General features: G+C 32.7%; 1 long non-coding RNA gene across 1 annotated transcript; it reads left to right on the top strand.

Moving 5' to 3' along the window:
- The first annotated feature begins 3,841 nt into the window (after window positions 1-3,841).
- LOC133200438 (uncharacterized) lies at window positions 3,842-5,913 on the top strand. The gene is made up of 3 exons (XR_009722941.1): window positions 3,842-3,946; window positions 4,945-5,038; window positions 5,804-5,913. It is a non-coding gene; the product is annotated as an uncharacterized LOC133200438 (long non-coding RNA).
- The last annotated feature ends 320 nt before the right edge of the window (window positions 5,914-6,233 follow it).

Raw genomic sequence — 6,233 nt, 5'->3', positions numbered from 1 at the left:
TCTCAAATAGCGTATCAGATACAATGATTCGAAATAATTGTTTTTTATTAAGAATTAGAAAAAGTTCAACTCAATGAATGATCTATATAATAGTTTTTGAAAATTCCTTTTTTAGATTTTATTCACATACAAAATTTATTCACTAAATTCACTACTCGACACTAGTCACACAGGAAGCGTTCCCGCCACCACATGCTGATCCGCCCATTGATAATCACACATGCGGAAAATCAACTTCGAAGGATTCACAACTCTAGCTGGAGGCCCAGACTCTCTGGTCTCACCCTCCTTCTTGACCCCTCAATACCCGCATGACCATCCATAATGTCACTTTACGTCACATATGACTCTGGTATCCGTCGAGAAAATATGCCAAACACCCCTCACACCTCACGCACTGAAAATATACGTTTAACTAAACCTAAACGAAATTTACACCTAGAAAAACTCCAAATACACTAACATACTTACAATATTGACAAAACTGAACAAACAAAACAAATACGCTTACCAGCTAGTGATTAGATAGGGAAAACACAAAAATATGCCAGTCCAAACAAGCTTTGTTCGAATGGCTACCCGTTTGACAGTCCTTATAACTGCAATATTCGCCAGGACATAAGAGCATATATAGGGCAAGTAGAAACGTGGCATTCGGCTGATGTTGTTACCGCTCCCAAATCTGACCACTCTGGCCTAACCGGTCACTTATATAGTCCTTCTAAACATAACTCGCATTTTACACCCACCTACGGTCACCCAATACAGTCAAAATTAAATCAACAAAACTATATCGAAAAAAAAACATCTGAATCAACTTTATTATAGTACTGTTTTTTTTATTAGATTGTAAAACTTGATTGATTGCAACCATCTTTTACATTTTTTAAGCTTGATGCTCTGAAATTTGTTGATATTTTTTTAAAAAAATGATAAAAATATCATATTATAAACAATATCAATTTAGTCTTGACAACTGAATCTATACCAAATTATTATTGGCCTTGAATCGCTCTTCTGATAACCTGTACAACCTATCACTTCTATTTGAAGCCTCTAATTATCCTGTATATTTAGATAAACCCTCGAAATTCCATAGGTAGGTCATCATGACCTATATTTAATTAAAGCCGTAAATTTTTAAAAGAAGATCATGGTGACCTACTTTTCAGTCAACCTACACCGAAGACCCAAGATGCATCAACTCACAAATTTGATGATTCTTAGCCAATTAGTACCCGAAATATTTAATTATAGTCAAATAAATTGAAAGGTAGGTCAGGGTGACCTACTATTCAGTCGACCTACTGCGAGGACCCAAGATATATCAACTGACAAATTTTGATGATTCTAAGCCAAATAGTTCCTGAAAATATTAAATACAGCCATAAAATTTCAAAAGTAGGTCAGGGTTACCTACCTTTTAATTGTCGTACTCCAAGGACTTATGATGCATCAACTGACAAAGTTTGATGATTCTACGCAGATTAGTTCCTGAAATATTTAATTAAAGCCATAAATTTTCAAAGTAGGTCATGGTGACCTACTTTTCAGTCGACTTACTCCGAAGACCCAAGATGCATCAACTGACAAGGTTTGGTGATTCTAAGCCAATTAGTACCCGAAATATTTAATTATAGTCATACACATGTAAATTAAAAAGTAGGTCACGGTGACCTACTTTTTCTGTTGACCTATTCCGAGGACCCAAGACATATTTTGATGATTTTTAAGCCAAATAGTACCTGAAAATATTAAATACAGCCATAAAATTTCAAAAGTAGGTCACGATGACCTACTTTTCAATGGTTGTACTTTGAGGACCCAAGATGCATCAACTGACAAAGTTTGATGATTCTAAACCTCTCAGTATTCAAATTAATTACCTTAATTGTTTTGAAAAAGATTAGCCATCAAAAACAAAAAGTAGGTCAAGGTAACCTACTTTTTAGTCGACGTACTTTGAGGACCCAAGATACATCAACTGACAAAGTTTGATGATCATAGGCTTTAAATTGCTCAAAATATGCCTCTAAATCATTTTGAAAAAGAATGGCCGCAAAATTTGAGAAGTAGGTCACCATGACCTACTTTTGAGTCAACATGATATGAAGTCCTTACATGCATCAACTGACAAGATTTGATGATCCTAGTCCTTAGAGTAAGCAAAATATCAACATTTTAATAAAATTTTTGGTCAACTTTGAAGTGACCTTGAGACCATGCCCTTTGCCCCAGGGTAAATCCCCGTCCGAATTTTAATCTACAATATACATGTATCCTTATCCTTTTGTGTAAGTTTGGTGATAATCTGTCAAGTGATTCTTAGCAACCAGTACTTTTGTTTGTATTTTCCTAATTATCTTCCCTTGTTTCAGAGTCACAACCCTAGTTTTAGTATAAACGGGAGCCCTTGGGCCAAGGATCCCTGTGACAAATTTGACAATAATTGGCCAAGGGGTTCTTGAGTTATGGCCCATATTCTAAAACATTTTACACACACTGCACAAATGGCAATAGCATTAGCTCTTTGAGCCTTTGGCTCAGAAGAACTAAAAAGGCTGACCATCAACTGACATATGCTATAAAAGACCAGCAGTTCTTCTGCCTAATTCCCAAAAGATGCAGATAAGAGCTGCTTGTTCAGAAATATTCTAACAGAAATTATTGAGGCAGCTAGTCTTCCTACATTGAATTCATTCATTAATCTTTAACTGGATGCATGTCCACTCATTACTGCCAAGGGATGAATGGATCTGCATTATCTGTTTTGTAATCTAGTACAATAAAAATGCATATTTATGTCATTCTGTTGAAAACAAAGATTTTATTTTATTTGTTACAAAGATTTATAAATGCCAAAAAAAAAAAAATGTAATCTTGATGCAACATTTTTAATAAGAATACTGCAGGACTCTTAGATTTGCAGGGACTATCTACCATATAAAGCATTTTCTGAATACCAGGTTATTTTTTCCGAGAAACAATGACTGGTTTTAAGCTGCAATTCATTAAGACATGCCGATTCCAATATATAACCCCCCCCCCCTCGTGTAATTAGTTTTAATTATATTATACAATATCAAATAAGTTTTAATTACTTTACACCAAATTTGTTTTTAAAGTTAGGCTAGCCAACAAGAGCTATTCAATCCAACACAAGCCTTTAAGAGACTGATTCCTTTGCCCAATTCCCAAGAGATATAGATAACACCTGCTTGAAAAGCGATGCTCTACCAGTTATCTCCTCAAACTAAACTCATTAATTTCTCTCTAATTTGACATGCAATTTTCTATTATCAAAATTTTCCTTGACAATTATTTGCTAATTACACCCACGGGAAAGGTGGACTTTCTTTTATATCATTACATTTGTTACAGATTGCTGTAAAAAAATATAATAATGAAAATAAGTATTTTCTTGACTTAACATTTTTTTTAATAAGGATACTGCAATACTCTTGCATTTTGGGAATTTTGTAATTCAAAAGTTTAAAGAATTTTTTTTTAATTTCTCTTAAGGATATGTGAACCTGAGGATTTTGAACCTACCGCGCAACTCGAACTGCTGAAGATCAGGTCAATGTCGTGATCATACGTAGAGCGTTTGGTTTTGCTATTAAACTATTCTAAAGGATCGTAAACACCGAATTCCTTGTGAAATAAAGTCAAATTAAATTAATATTGCATGTTTTTCATAAATTTTTGCTTTTTGCTTGTTCTTCCGACCTCGGAGCATTTACGACATACCCTTGCCGTTTTGCGACACCATGTCGGTAGAGAGGGACGCAACGATACATTTGCACGGAAAACACAGTATATATTCCAGTAAACGGGTTATATTTAGGCAAGAAATATAGAGATTGATGCTGTTAGGTTTCGTGCAACAACTTCCCAAGCGATGTCACCTCTGAATACAGTATCACGATGCACTACATGGTTTCAGGTTAGTAAAAATAAACAGCAGAATAAACATGCACCAAACAGAATGATAACTTCACACCTTATATACTTATTCTTTGGTTGTAATTAATATCATTATAGCATCATCGACATTCATTTTCTTACTAACCGGGATTTCATTCACGTCAGTTTAAACTTTTTAATTTAAGCTTTAATTTATAATTGCAGAAAATCTGCCAAATTTTCCTATACAGTTACATATATATAGATATCTCGCTCATAAATTCAAAAAGATGGGGAAAATAAACATCTAGCATGACATCAGTGACCTCTGGGTATAATATTTGGTGCCAAATATTTTGTACCTGTGTTTTTGAGACTTGAAAATATACAGTTGCATAAAATATTTACCTCTCGGGGTTGCTTTAAAGTCTTTTAATTCTTAGTGGGGTCAAAATTTTCCTTCATTTATGAATATGGAATTATAATATAGTCTGAAGTGACATTTCTAAGATAAACATTGTAATTACTTTTTGTTTACTAGAGTCAAACTATCAAATTACACTTCACTAGCCTTGTGACAAACTTAATGATAAACAATTCAGTATGATGTATGCATACATGTGATAAGTCAAAGACCACAAAACTGTACAGGAGCCATAAAAAAACTGGAATTTGGGTGAAAAAACTGTATACTGACATACAGTATGTCTGTGCAATACAAGATATGACTTATTAAAAAATGATGGGTTATGTACTTAGCCTAAGAAATGAAGTAATCTGGGGAAAAAAGACTTGATCAAAAAGTGTTCATAAATTTTTTTAAGACAACAAATTGACCAATTTTATTCTTATTTCAAAAGAACAGGACTCCTTTTCTTGAGTGAGCTTGAACACTGTGGTGACTTTACACATTCATTCATTAGTCTTTGTTGTTGGTTATGGATGCTTATATGCTGCATAATTCTTTTAGAATTTTGGAATTGTATGAAAATTTTAATAAATAATAATTAGCACTTTTTATTATTATATCAATTTCAGATAAAGGAAGGAAGATGTTTTAGAGAGAGATAATTCCCAAAACAATGTGAGACTACAGATTATGGAAGATTGCTGGGCATTATGACAAACAAAGGTCTGATTAAACATTAAATATCCTTTTGCCATTCAATCATTTGCAAACAATTTAACTTCAAGACCTATATGGCTTTGGATCTCTACTAAAATAAATTTCAGCAAATGAATAATTATACTGCTTGAAATGATGTAACTGTTCTATGAAATTATAGAAGCAGATATTAAAGTTAAAACTAGCCAGGTTTTTTTATACTCTTCTTAAGCATTAAGCTTTAAAGATGCATATATTGTCATAATAATGTTGAAACACCTACCACAATATATATATATATATATATATATATATATATATATATATATATATATATATATATATATATATATATATATATATATATACAAGTGTCATATGTCTTCTTGTACTTGTTTATATAGGTATGTCTGTAAATGATCTTTTTTTCACATACATTTTAGGCCTTTTCCTTCTTATGTTTATTCCCTTTATGCCCATATTGGCACTGAATAAATAGTAATAGAGCATATCTTATTTAACCTCATATTACTCAACATACAAATTGACCTCAATTTTGTAAGGGAAGTAATAACAACCAAATTTGTTTTGCTAACATTGATTGAAATCATAAAAGCTGTACATGTAACATGAGTTGCTTTGGAACTTGGCACTTACTTTTCATTGTTATGCTAAAGCTTTTTACTTACTACCGGTAATAACTTATTGACATTGATTGTACATATTCAAAGAATATCTATAAAATTTACTTGTAAATTGAATATATTTGTGACTGATTTGTTATTTGTACAGGTATCAAGGAGGAATATGAACAATGTAGGTCAGCAGTCAAAATCTCTCACCTTATTCAACTCTTAGCAGCATGTTCCTATGGATCCAGATGCATTAAAAGATTTCTATTGTGTTGCAACCAATGGAAGAGGTAGGAATGAATTAGTTTTATTAAAATAAAAAAAATGGGTTCACTATGCATTCAATTCTGGTGGTGGTGGTGGGGGGGGATATATTTTCTGGCCTTCAAAAAGGACAAAATATTTATTTCCCAGCTCACCAAAGACAAATTATGACAGCAAGATTATTATTTTATTTTCACTGGAATAAATTGTTAGTTTACTTATGTATAACATGACAACATCTTCGCTAGCCAAGGGTTTCTGATACGCTACTCTCCTCATAAGCCCTTGGCATGCGGAGTTAAAAAAAGTTGGGATTTTTTTTCTCA

Source organism: Saccostrea echinata, unplaced genomic scaffold (assembly GCF_033153115.1).
Source record: "Saccostrea echinata isolate AGI-Se365-2 ecotype Australia unplaced genomic scaffold, CSIRO_AGI_Sech_v1 ptg000040l, whole genome shotgun sequence".
Lineage (NCBI taxonomy): Eukaryota > Metazoa > Mollusca > Bivalvia > Ostreida > Ostreidae > Saccostrea > Saccostrea echinata.
This window is presented reverse-complemented; position numbering and strand designations above follow the sequence as displayed.